The sequence below is a fragment of the Schistocerca gregaria genome, chromosome 3 (assembly GCF_023897955.1).
Source record: "Schistocerca gregaria isolate iqSchGreg1 chromosome 3, iqSchGreg1.2, whole genome shotgun sequence".
NCBI classification, from domain to species: Eukaryota; Metazoa; Arthropoda; class Insecta; order Orthoptera; family Acrididae; genus Schistocerca; species Schistocerca gregaria.
Window position 1 is genome coordinate 542,911,067 of NC_064922.1, and position 13,367 is coordinate 542,924,433.

The 13,367-nt window shown below is 43.7% G+C and overlaps 1 protein-coding gene and 1 non-coding gene across 3 annotated transcripts in view; one reads left to right on the forward strand and one right to left on the reverse strand.

Moving 5' to 3' along the window:
- The window catches only part of LOC126354118 (uncharacterized), a 515,275-nt gene that overhangs the window by 411,425 nt on the left and 90,483 nt on the right, over positions 1-13,367 (reverse strand). The gene's annotated exons all lie outside the window — the stretch shown is intronic.
- Trnas-cga (transfer RNA serine (anticodon CGA)) lies at positions 879-953 on the forward strand. Its single transcript has one exon. It is a non-coding gene; the product is annotated as a tRNA-Ser (tRNA).

Consider the following 13,367-nt stretch of genomic DNA (forward strand, 5'->3'; position numbering starts at 1 on the left):
ACGTACAGATTATGTTGAAAGAAATCTAATGAATATGTACCATTTTCATGCAAACCAATATTTACAGCACCATCTTTATTTTTCACAGATAATATATGAGAAGCAGACAAACTGATTCATTATCAGAAAAATGATATTATAAAGACTGCATGGTGCTGCTTTGTATAGACAAAGCACGTTGTTCGTAAAATGCACGAGAAGTTTCATTGGAGACCAATAGGAAGTGTGTATCTTTGGCGTAATAACGTAACTTCCGTCAGATGCGACTGCTTCATCGTGTCATGATGCAAGGTCTCAAATTTATCAATGCAATCGCTTCAAAATACAAACTTCTTTTTATCAAAAAATATAGATCCTGCTCTCTTACTTCGGGCTTGGGTGGCAGCGCTACTTGGTAAATGTCCTCGTCAGAGTATGGCACACTTCTCCTGCTGTGTAAATGCTACCTTTTTCAACACCCGCCTATACATAGCTGTTTTCGAAGACCATTGTTACAAAAAAAATAGCTCTGGCGTTAATACAGTTGACCAAAAAAGAAAATGGGAGAGGAATTTTTGGACGTTTCGAAAAGTCACACCGTACACAGGTTGGACAAATACATGGAAACACCACGAGAAACGCCTGGTTGAACATAAATGAGGTGTTCAGAATGATATTTTCACTCTGCAGCGGAGTGTGCGCTGATATGAAACTTCCTGGCAGATTAAAACTTTGTGCCCGACCGAGACTCGAATTCGGGACCTTTGCCTTTCGCGGACAAGTGCTCTACCAACTGAGCTACCGAGGGACGACTCACACACGGTAGCTTCTGTGAAGTTTGGAAGGTAGGAAACGAGGTACTGGCAGAAGTGAAGCTGTGAGTACCGGGTGTGAGCCGTGCTTCGGTAGCTCAGTTGGTAGAGCACTTGCCCGCGAAAGGCAAAGGTCCCGAGTTCGAGTCTCGGTCGGACACACAGTTTTAATCTGCCAGGAAGTTTCATAATTGAGGTGGTTAGCCAAGCCTGCAGGTTGTGCTGTTGTATCTGACCACGAATGGCACCTGTGCAGTGACCTTAACACCTCACAAGTATCAGTCGTGGTGAGATCAGTGTTCTGTGTAGCTGTGGGTGCATTATGTCACAAGTCACTGAAGAGAATTGTGACAAACTACAGCGACAATAGCTGCAAAAGTCACTGTACAACTGAATGCCGCACTCCCGAACCTTATCAGCACCAAAATAAGGCCAATGATCTTCGTAAGAAAACTGCGCAGCGACCAGGAATTCCAAAAGAAATCACTTGTGGCGCAAATGCCATGAACAGGAAAACGTGTTGCCGAAGCCACGAAATCTGGACTATGAGGCAATGGAAGGAAGTTATTTGGTCGGATTAGTGTTATTGCGCACGGTTTCCAACTTATGGTCGATCTTGCGTCCTAAGAGTAAAAAACTGCGGTGGTTCGGTGATTTGGGATGCTATATAGTGGTATCCCATTAAACCCCACGGTTCATAAAGTCACATTACTGTCCACGGTTATCTAACAATTATGAGTGAACACGTCCATCCCAGAGTGTAATGATGGGTTCTTCCATAATCAAGCGAGCCGAAGTGCTCCAAGACGACTGGTCCCCGCTCACACATACCCACCGTCCATGACGGGTTCATCTCCGCTGGCTATTACAATCACCATATCTCAATATAACTGAGGCTTTGTGGTTTACTTTGGAGAGAGGACTACGTGATCGTTATCCACCTTAAACATCACTACCTTCAGTTACCACTATTGTGAAGGAAGAATGGTGTAAGGTTCTCCATTCCGAGACGAGTGAGATTGTTTTGAACGCCAACTGTTCTGCTACACCGTGTTAGGTAATGTGTTGTGATTTTCATGATGTATTTTCTATCCCCTGTATGTTTATGTAAGAAAATCAGCAGATGATAACGTTTGCGACATTGTACCTTTGTAACAAATTGTAAATGTTACTTAACTTTACATAAATTACGGAATACTACGTGATATCGACTGTGGAGCTTTAGTAGAGTGTGAAATCCCAGGACGTGGAATCGAATAAGGGTTCGATATGTTCCTGAGAACAACCTTGCCACGTATGGTGTATGCGAGTACACGCGTCAGCAGCAGTGGCTAATGCAGGACAGTGACTAACAAGTTGCCAACCAATTATACTGAAGACGTTCAATGGTCGACATATAACGCAAATACCCAAGTCTGGAAAGCCACGTATCAGTAATTCTTTCCAATAAAGCTTGATGACTCATCACATTTTCGAGAACTGCACTGCTGAATAATGGCGTGTAGAGGTGCCTTTGATTCTGAATCTTCTCTGACAAGCGAATTCTGCTCAGATTGCTGACTGTAGGAAGGTGCCGAAATGGATCACCTGGCACCGTTCATCATCAAACTTTGCTACAGCACGCAGTGCCGTCCTACATGTAGGTTATCAGACTGCAGCTACCACGACAGCCTATCACACGAATGGGAACGTCACTGTTGGGCAGGGAAAAAAGAAACTCATAAATAAAGAATCGAGATTTTTACCCATGTGCACTGCGTTTGTGGCTCCACTGCACTTGCAACATTTCTGGTTCTTGGAGCTACAGCTATTTTTTTCCGACAGGTCACATCTCAGTTGATCGAAGAGACCACAGATAACGCATGACGTCACGAGTAAGATGATAAAAATAGATGCTACTATCGGGTTACAGCAATCGTGTAAATTTCGCAAACTCCATCATCTTGTGTGCTTTTTGATCGCTGAAACGAAAGATGAATTACCCTCTACCTGCGTGCCAAAAGCAGTATTTTCGATCATGAAAGTATTAAATTGACAGATTTTGTTTCTTAATGATCACAGAGAACTCTTAATACTGCGCTATGATCAGGTAATCAATAATCATTTTATTTTAACTTTAAGAGGTCATTTTGAGTAATTAGAAAAGGAGTCACGTCGCGTGTTATCGGCTTCGCGCGAAGTGACCACATGCAAACACGGCTACGATCTACAGAGCTAGATGTGAGACATTACAGGTATTTGGAATTGCGAATACTATCAGACTTCAGTTGCAAAACTTATTCGTGACAAAAATTAACAATTTGAACACAATAAATTAATGCTCCACGATAATATTTATTAGTTCGTTAAGAGCCGATTTTCGACTTCTTGGCCATTGTCAGATAATGCTCAACTGATAGTGCACACAACTTCACCCGAGAATTCGTTGCTGTACAACTTCACCCGAGAATTCGTAATTGTAGAAAGATATGTAGCATCTTATGACTATATTGTCATATATGACAAGGATGATGCAATACCTTAAGGGACTTTTAACAAATAAATCTTATATCACAGTACATTCAAACATTAAAACTATGTGAGTGTATAAAAAGAAACGTTCTACAAGTGAGTAATGGCACAGGCAACATGCCATATGGACAAACTGACGAATGTAAAGAACAGACGGAATAAACGGAGGGGAAGAAAGAAGTATATGGAAGGTGGGCGTAGAACAGATAAACTTATTAGCTAATGGTGAGAGGGGTAACAGCTGGCTGCTACTTTAATAAGGTGAGTAATGGAACTGTGTTTGGTCATTAAAGGATTCTGTAATTAGTGTTTATTAATGGCCAGAATTTCAGGTAATGTTGGTTTTCTCGCTTTAGTTCCTTTATGGAGAATACCACATTTCACGTCATACGAATGATATTCAGAGCATGTTCAGCAAAGGTGGAATCTCTCAATCTCCAACTCCTTTCATGCTTAGTAAGTTTATTTTCGGTCTGTTCGTCACTTTCACCAGTTTGTCCACATGACGTACTTGCCTGTGCCATTACTCACTTTTAGAGCATTTCTGTTTTATACATTCACATGGTTTCAATATTTGAGTATACTGTTCTATAATAGTTATTTGTTCAGAGTCTCCTTAGGTATTACATCATGCTTGTGTTTTTGTATCGATGCAAGTCTTAAATTGCCACCTGTCTGTCAGCTATGGATTCTCGGGTGAAGTTTTGTGGACTATATCGAGCATTAAGTTACCTGACGACAGCTCAAGAAGTTGGAAGCCGGTTCACAACGAACTAATAAATATTATTGTGGATCATTAATACTTTGTATTCAAGTTATTAATATGTCCATGTTCCTGCAAGTACCGAAAGATTATTCCATAAAAATAACAATATGTGCCACACAGATTTGAAGCACAGATTTTCCACTTTGCGCGAGCAGTCTTATTTTCTGCTGTCCGAGCACCCCTCCAGGACCGACAAAAACCTCCAAATGCCACTGAGTTTCTCACGTGCGGAATTCTCACAGCTGCTGTGATTCCCTCACAAGGAGACACTTATCTCAGCTTTTCTAGGCATCTAATACTGTATGCAGTCTGTGTTTAACATTGTACCATGCAATGTCCTTCAGATATGCATGCGTGCCTAATGAACATGGCATCGCACGCCTTCAAATGATAAGGTTGCAGGAAAGTTAGCGCCACACGAGCAAGAGTACGAATGACACTGTGGTTGGGTTGCGGCCTTTATTTCGACCAATCATCGTATTTGTTCATCAGGTTGTCTTACGTAGCGAGCAACAAGACGCTTAAATGCTTTGCTCGTCGAATACCCGCAGTCTTTTCCCACTTTCTGAGCTTTCAGCGCTCTGGAACACTGTTACAACAGTGTCCATTAAGTCTAGGTGGCTCAGTAGCTCACTATACCGCTAGTAGAAGCGTATTCTAAGATCTCCAAGACTGTACAGGAAGTTAGGGACATTTTTCTCCTTTGGTGCTATTTGAAAGCACTGCTCACAAGGAAAACTCTAAGGTAACCAAAAGGGCACAACATTTTACGACCAGCGTGACTGGTTTTTGCAGCAGTGCCTGAGGTACCATTCTGTAACGATAAGTGTCCAGGCACTGTAAACTTGATGGCCAACTTCACCTTGCACGTGGGAAGTTTCAGATTCATACAGTAAATTAGCTATAATGAAAGTTACCATCTTGGCGACAGTTACTATCTTATTAACTAACTGGGTAACGATTCTCAAGGCGGCCGGAGTGGCCGAGAGGTTCTAGGCGCTTCAGTCTGGAACCGCGCGACCACTACGGTGACAGGTTCGAATCCTGCCTCGGGCACAGATGTGTGTGTCGTCCTTAGGTTGATTAGGTTTAAGTAGTTCTACGTCTAGGGGACTGATGACCTCAGATGTTAAGTCCCATAGTGCTCAGAGCCATTTGAACTGTTCTCAATTAGGGGAGAAAAATCAGGGAAGAATACTCACATACCCTCACGTGAGTTTGCCGAATTCAATGGGAATCGCTGACGTCAAACGCGTAATAAGCTTATTACCGTAGGGATGGCAGTGGAACAGGGCGGCACCACCTCGGACGTTGCGGAACGGTGCGACGCGCCGGTGCAAAGTTGGCCGGCGTATCTGTCCGTGAGCTCGGCTTTGATGACGCGACCAGCTGCCGCGGAGGGCGAGGCGGCGCTCCGGGGCCAATAACCGGACGGCACCCCAGGGCCGCGGGCATTAGGTGCCCGCCAGCCGCAGCCGAGGCAGAGGCAGAGGCCGAGGCCGCCCTAACGCCAGCTGTCGATGAGGCCTCCCCGCTCACCACCCGTCTTTAATAGAGATACCGCCGGCCGCAGCGCAGCTTAACCCCTCTGCTGCCGCAAAACCCTCCGATGGAGGGTGTGTGGGAGAGTCCGGGAGGAGGAAGCTGCAGGGACTACGAAATTACTACCGCTCAGCATCGGCTGCAAGAGGTCGTTCTCCTACCCATCTGACTCCACTCCACTTAATCCTTCACGTTCGCCAGCAACCACTTTCCACAAATTGGGACACGGGATGAAGTAAAAACACACACACGCTCGCTCTCTCTCTCTCTCTCTCTCTCTCTCTCTCTCTCTCTCTCTCTCTCTCTCTCTCTCTCTCTCTCTGTGTGTGTGTGTGTGTGTGTGTGTGTGTGTGTGTGTGTGTGTGTGTGTGTGTGTGTGTGTGTGTGTGTATTCCGTAATCGATGAAACTAACGGTTTTCGGTTATATCATTCTTTTTTCCATGCCAGTGTAACCCGACTGTTGAAACCCATCAAAATAACCGGCTTCTGAAGTAACGGAAATGAAAAACCACAAATCGCTTATTTCGTGCAATAATCGGACGAATCGAAGAAAGGTCAAAAAAATTCACTCACTTTTAATAGGCACACGATCACAAAGAAAGCTCATCCACCGTACGATTTCCCCCAAAGTAATAAGTGGTTGACTTGATTTTTTTGAAACTGTCAAATCATGTGGTAATCGGGTTATCACCTCACCGTTTAGGCATTACGAATAGCCAGTGCTAAAGGGTGAACACAGACGTCGAGGATCTTTGTTTTGCGTGTTAATCTGTCCGTTCTCCATGGCTACAAGCAGATACAGGCATGTTATGTAGACGCAAGCAGCAGATCGGCTATTTTTATTGTGTGCTATAAACAAATTGTTAAATTTTTAATTTATTACTGTACTATATAGTTTCCTTCCTCATCGATTATTTCACAGAAATGACAGACAAATCTTCAGTCTTTTAAAGCAAATGTAACATTGCACGGCTGGTCCTTGCGGAGGTTCGAGTCCTCACTGGGTATAGGTGTGTGTATTTGTCATTAGGATAATTTAGGTTTAGTAGTGTGTAAGCTTAGGGACTGATGACCATAGCTGTTAAGTCCCATAAGATTTCACACACATGTGAACACAGTTTTTGGAACATTGTACTTCATTGCTACGTCACTTCGTAAAGACATTAGGAGACAAGGATTAGAGCCATTCTGCAATACAACGCACGTCCTGCGACGATAGCGAGAAGCTATCGTATCGACTAGCCCTGGATCATGTCTTACACAACACACGGCAACAACGCCGTTATTGTCTCAGCAGTGCTGTGTTAATTCTTACGCTAAGTGTTTATTGCTCGTTCTGCCAGCATGGTTATTAAAATAGCACTGATCACTTTTCTATTTTCTATAGTAACGTAATATTTCGAATCAACACTGATTTCACGAATAACAGTCACTGCTTTTCTTAAAAAACATACGTGTGAAACACTCACTGCGTGTAATTCAATCATTTACAGTGACAAACGAGAAGAAAAATGCCTCAGCTCTATGGGACTTAACATCTGAGGTCATCAGTCCCCTAGAACTTAGAACTACTTAAATCTAACTAACTTAAGGACATCACTCACATCCATGCCCGAGGCAGGATTCGAACCTGCGACCGCAGCGGTCGCACGGTTCCAGACTGTAGTGCCTAGAACCGCTCGGCCACTCTGGCCGGCGAGAAGAAAAAAACTATTGTCTTGAGGTATGGTATTACACAGAGATGGTGAAACCTAAGTGAACTGACGACATAACATACGTAATAAGACTGTGCAGAAGCAGCAAGGAAATAAACAAATGTAAAATACCAATTAAAGTAAGGGACATAAGTGATAGGACATGTGTCAATACTTCTGGGCATTACTTCCATAGGAAGAGCGATGTAGGGTAAAAGCTATAGGGCACGTGTGACACAGCGGTTCTAGGCGCCTCAGTCCGGAACCGCGCTGCTGCTACGGTCACAGGTTCGAATCATGCCTCGGGCATGGGTGTGTGATGTCCTTAGGTTAGTCACGTTTAAGTAGTTCTAAGTCTAGGGGACGGATGACATGTCAAGTCCCCATAGTGCTTGGAGCCATTTTTGAACAAAAAAGTATCCATCAAATTATCCAATACGTTGGGACTAAGCACTAGGAAATGAGCTCAAATGGAACCTCTCGGAAGACCGATGGAAAGAAGAAAAAAAAAAAAAAAAAAAAAAAAAAAAAAAAAAAAAAAAAAAAAAAAACTGCAGAATCGACACTGTTCCGATGATTTACTTCCCTCCTGGGATTGTGATTGTTCGCGTTCTTATTCCGTATTTAGTTATTGCTCGACAACGCTATATCTTATTTCTGACTGTTGAAGTAATGTAGAATCTGTTATTAGTTATATTTTACTGATGCGAAAGTTAAACCTTCAGTTTTCCACAGTGTGTACACACAATCTTTAAATAAACTGTAAGCCTGAAGTATAACTACAGTGTCACTGAAATAAAGTAGCGTGTTTATTAATCATACAACTTTTGCCGGGGGATAAAGATTTAGTAGAACTATGATTTGTAGAAGAAGACACTCCAGTATAAGAGGTTCCTTAAGAGGAACCACGCTGGTCGTAACACGCAAGATCTACACAACCCGCTTTAAATACTGATAAGCTACTTACACGTGCACACTATGAATGGTATTTACTCGTAAATGGAAAATTGCATTTCTCTGACAGGTACGAGGTGCATTCAAGTTCTAAGGCCGCCGATTTTTTTTCTGCGGACTGGAGAAAGATAGAAACATGCGCATTGTTTTTAAAATGAGACCGCGTTCATTGTCAATACGTCCCAGAGATGGCAGCACCGTACGGCAGATGGAATTTAATCGCCAGCGGCGAGAATGAGAGCTGTTTTAAATACTTAAAATGGCGACGTTGTCCTTACTTGAACAGCGTGCAATCATTCGTTTTCTGAATTTGCGTGGTGTGAAACCCATTGAAATTCATCGACAATTGAAGGAGACATGTGGTGATGGAGTTATGGATGTGTCTAAAGTGCGTTCGCGGGTGCGACAGTTTGATGAAGGCAGAACATCGTGTGACAACAAACCGAAACAACCTCGGGCTCGCACAAGCCGGTCTGACGACATGATCGAGAAAGTGGAGAGAATTGTTTTGGGGGATCGCCGAATGACTGTTGAACAAATCGCCTCCAGAGTTGGCATTTCTGTGGGTTCTGTGCACACAATCCTGCATGACCTGAAAATGCGAAAAGTGTCATCCAGGTGGGTGCCACGAATGCTGACGGACGACCACATGACTACCCGTGTGGCATGTTGCCAAGAAATGTTAACGCGCAACGACAGCATGAATGGGACTCTTTTCGTCGGTTGAGACAATGGATGAGACGTGGATGCCATTTTTCAATCCAGAAAAAGCGCCAGTCATCTCAATGGAAGCACACAGATTCACCGCCACCAAAACTTAACTTTCGGTTAACCGCCAGTGCTGAAATAATAATGGTGACCATGTTCTGGGACAGCGAGGGCGTAATCCTTACCCATTGCGTTCCAAAGGTCACTACGGTAACAGGTGCATCCTACGAAAAAGTTTTGAAGAACAAATTCCTTCCTGCACTGCAACAAAAACGTCCGGAAAGGGCTGCGCGTGTGCTGTTTCACCAAGACAACGCATCCGCACATCGAGCTAACGTTACGCAACAATTTCTTCGTGGTAACTTTGAAGTGATTCCTCATACTCCCTACTCACTTGACTTGGCTCCTAGTGACTTTAGGGCTTTTTCCAACAATGAAAGACTCTCCGTGGCAGCACATTCACCAGCTGTGCTGCTATTGCCTCAGCGATTTTCCAGTGGTCAAAACAGACTCCTAAAGAAGATTTCGCCGCTGCCATGGAATCATGGCGTCAGCGTTGTGAAAAATGTGTTCGTCTGCAGGGCAATTATGTCGAGAAGTAACGCCAGTTTCATCGATTTCGGGTGAGTAGTTAATTAGAAAAAAAATCGGAGGCCTTAGAACTTGAATGCACCTCGTAGAACGGTGACAACAATGTCGCTCGTGCTAAGTGTTATTACACGGCTTGGTAGGTTGTATAAGGGGTGTGAACAGCGTCAGATATCGAGTGATCGCTATGAACGGCATGGAGATGCTGCGTAGTCTTAAGAGAGCGTGTAACACCTGACAATTTAAAAGGGGTCTCTTCGTGTGTGTCCATTTGGCTGGGTAGCAGAATTGTCAAACATCCAGATTTGTGGGGCATTCGGATGTGAAAGTGGTCCTGTGTTTGAGTGGGAAAATGAGGGCACGTATACACGTCGCCAGTATCCCGGTCGACCGTCTCTGCCCACTACAAGACGGGATCGCCGTATAGTGCAGAAAGCACATCTTAAGCTATTGACATTTGTACCTGCCATCCGCGAACTAGTAATGGGCTCCCTGTATCATCCCGCACCATTTGTTGGAAATTATCTGTAGTCTGCCTAGTAAAGTATCGTCCCATGTGTATGATGCCGTTAACAACGCAACACAAACGGCTGGAACTGGAATGGTGCTGTGACTGGGAACCACGCGCCCTTGAGGAATGGGTCGCATTTTGAACGGCGAGGACACTAATTTCTGTTCCGCTACGCATACCCACAGTTGGACAGTACTGCGGCGAGATGTGGAGTCACATTCTTACACCGTTTTGCAGTAGCACAGCCGTTCTACACCTGGCGGGTATCAGTTGAGATTATAGCTGGCAGTCGTTGAAGGAACTGACAGCGCAACTAAGTGTCACGGATATCCTACGTCAGTCTTACCTATCATGTGACAGTATCGTCGTACCAATTTTGAACATGTCAGTACCCGTCCACACAAGGCAAAAGTTGAGGTAGTCCAGTGGTCATCAAAATCCCCAGAGCTACATATACGGTGCATGGCGTCCGTACGCTGTACCACTACTATTCATTTCCTTGCCTGTTTCACTTGCAAATAGAGCGAGAGAGAAACGAATGTGTATACAGGGTGTTACAAAAAAGGCACGGCCAAACTTTCAGGAAACATTCCTCACACACAAAGAAAGAAAATATGTTATGTGGACATGTGTCCGGAAACGCTTACTTTCCATGTTAGAGCTCATTTTATTACTTCTCTTCAAATCACATCAATCATGGAATGGAAACACACAGCAACAGAACGTACCAGCGTGACTTCAAACTGTTACAGGAAATGTTCAAAACGTCCTCCCTTAGCGAGGATACATGCATCCATCCTCCGTCGCATGGAATCCCTGATGCAGCCCTGGAGAATGGCGAATTGTATCACAACCGTCCACAATACGAGCACGAAGAGTCTCTACATTTGGTACAGGGGTTGCGTAGACAAGAGCTTTCAAATGCCCCCATAAATGAAAGTCAAGAGGGTTGAAGTCAGGAGAGCGTGGAGGCCATGGAATTAGTCCGCTTCTACCAATCCATCGGTCATCGAATCTGTTGTTGAGAAGCGCCTTACCGTACACCACGGCATCATCTGCAAACAACCGCAGATTGCTGCCCACCTTATCCGCCGAATCATTAATGTATACAGAGAAGAAGGGCAGTCTTATCACTCTTCCGTGCGACATTCCTGACAATACTCTTGTGCCCCATGAACACTCGCGGTCAAAGAAAACACAGTGTTTTATTATTTAAGAGGCCTTCGAGCTACTCACATATTTGTGAACTTACTTCATATTATCGTACTTTTGTGAACAGCCTGCTATGGGGCACCGTGTCAGATGCTTTCCGGCTATCTAGAAAGATAGAAACTGCCTGTTGGCCTTCATCCATAGCTCGCCGCATATAATTTGAGAAATGGGGAATCTGAGTTTCGCAAGAGCAATGATTTCTAAAACCATCCTGATTCGTGGACATAAGCTTCTCAGTTTACAGGAAGTTTATTGTATCCGAATTGGATATTCACGGATTCTGCAGTGAACAGAAGTTGAAGATATTGGGCTGTAATTTTGTGGGTCTGCTCTTTTACTCTTCTTATATACTGGAGTCACTTGCGCTTTTTTCCAGTGTCTTGGGACTTTGAGTTGGATGAGACATTCATGATAAATTCAAGCTAGAGTACTCTTTGTAAAATCATATTGGGATTCCATCCGGATCCGTCTCAAATAGAGGGACTGTCGGACGAACTCGGACTTCATCCCACTGTCAGTATCCAGGATACGAAGGACCCGTCGCATTTTTGGGCCAGCTCGTCCCACGAGACAATACATCGGTTTTCTGACACTGTTTCCAAGCTAATCAGTGTCCATATCGAGACCAAAAATAAGTGGGCCCATGTTGCCAAATTGATTGTACATGTAACTCACTTTTGTAGTTACTGAGCAAACCTCACATTTCCTATCAGCTGGTGAAATTTCATTTAGGTTCTTCCTCCGCTTCTTGGTGCTTCACTTGTCAAGCGATGTATATATAATGAATTACCATTACATCTGCATCTACCTTACTGCGCGTGATGGAGCATTCTCGATGTGCAGGGTTTAGAACCCGTCCAACCATCTAATTTCAACATTTCCGTAGTTTCTCTAATCACTGAAAAATAAGATAATATTTATACGTATTTATGAAGCAACCTTTTTTATGGGATTATTTCTGTTTGTGTGCCAACAACTTGTGAAGGTAGTAGTAGATTGTAGAGCGTGTTTTTTACGGACTAGCGGTCGTTTCGAAAACTAACCTGATACCTTTTATTACAATCAGTTCGCCAAGCAACCAGATAAATCGGGTATTGTTCGAATAGACGAGACAGGCAAAAAAATGTGATTCCTGTGTCACGTAGGTGTCGGCAGGTTACAGACAGGCATTTTCTGGGCCCGTATTACGTCTGTCTCTGCCCGTAAAGATAATTACACTCGTACCGCTGTGAAAGCCGCACATCGTATAAACAGGTCACTGACCGGTGTGAGCACTGAAGCCTCCTCCCACGCTCTACTTCGGCATCCGCGGTCTGCCCTGGCTAATGAGGAAGTGACGTCAGGTGGTCAGCTGAGGCGAGAATATGACGCTGTCGTATTCGCGCTCTTTCTAAGTGATTTGTGACACCCGATATTAATTATAATATCTCTGCAGTAATGTCTACCAGTCTATAAAATCTTGAAATACACTCTCAGACGGAGTCATACCATGAAACTTAGCCGCCCAATGGCATATGAGAATTTAAATTCAATCCATGCCAGAAGTTATTGCCTCCGACAAAGTTTATATTTATACTGGTTTCTTTTCCTCCATATCTGCGCCACAAGCGAAACTTTCGTATTTAAATCAATGTTTCTGTTAGCACTTTGTAAGCAAATACTGATCGTACACACACACACACACACACACACACACACACACACAGCAATCAAGTAAAATACAGAATAAACAAGCCAAATTTCAACACATCAGTATGTCCCCCAATATTCAAGCAGTCCTGACAGAACGCAAAACCTATTGTCGTAGGAGAACCGTTCCACTGTTGCCCAAACATACCGTCCCTGCACTTTAGACTAAGAATTGACCTCCTTGACCGACTGCAACAATATGTAGTTAACGGGTGGAACATTTGACTTGAGAAAGGTTGCACAACATCCACGAATTCTTAGTACAAAAAATAAAAGTGAAATGCAAATTAACAGCCGATGCAGAAAACATGTTTCAAGATGTTTATCACGGTTGTGAAATCCGTTGGAACTATATTATCCCTTTAAGGATTTAATCTATATTTGTAGATGTTCCGTGGGT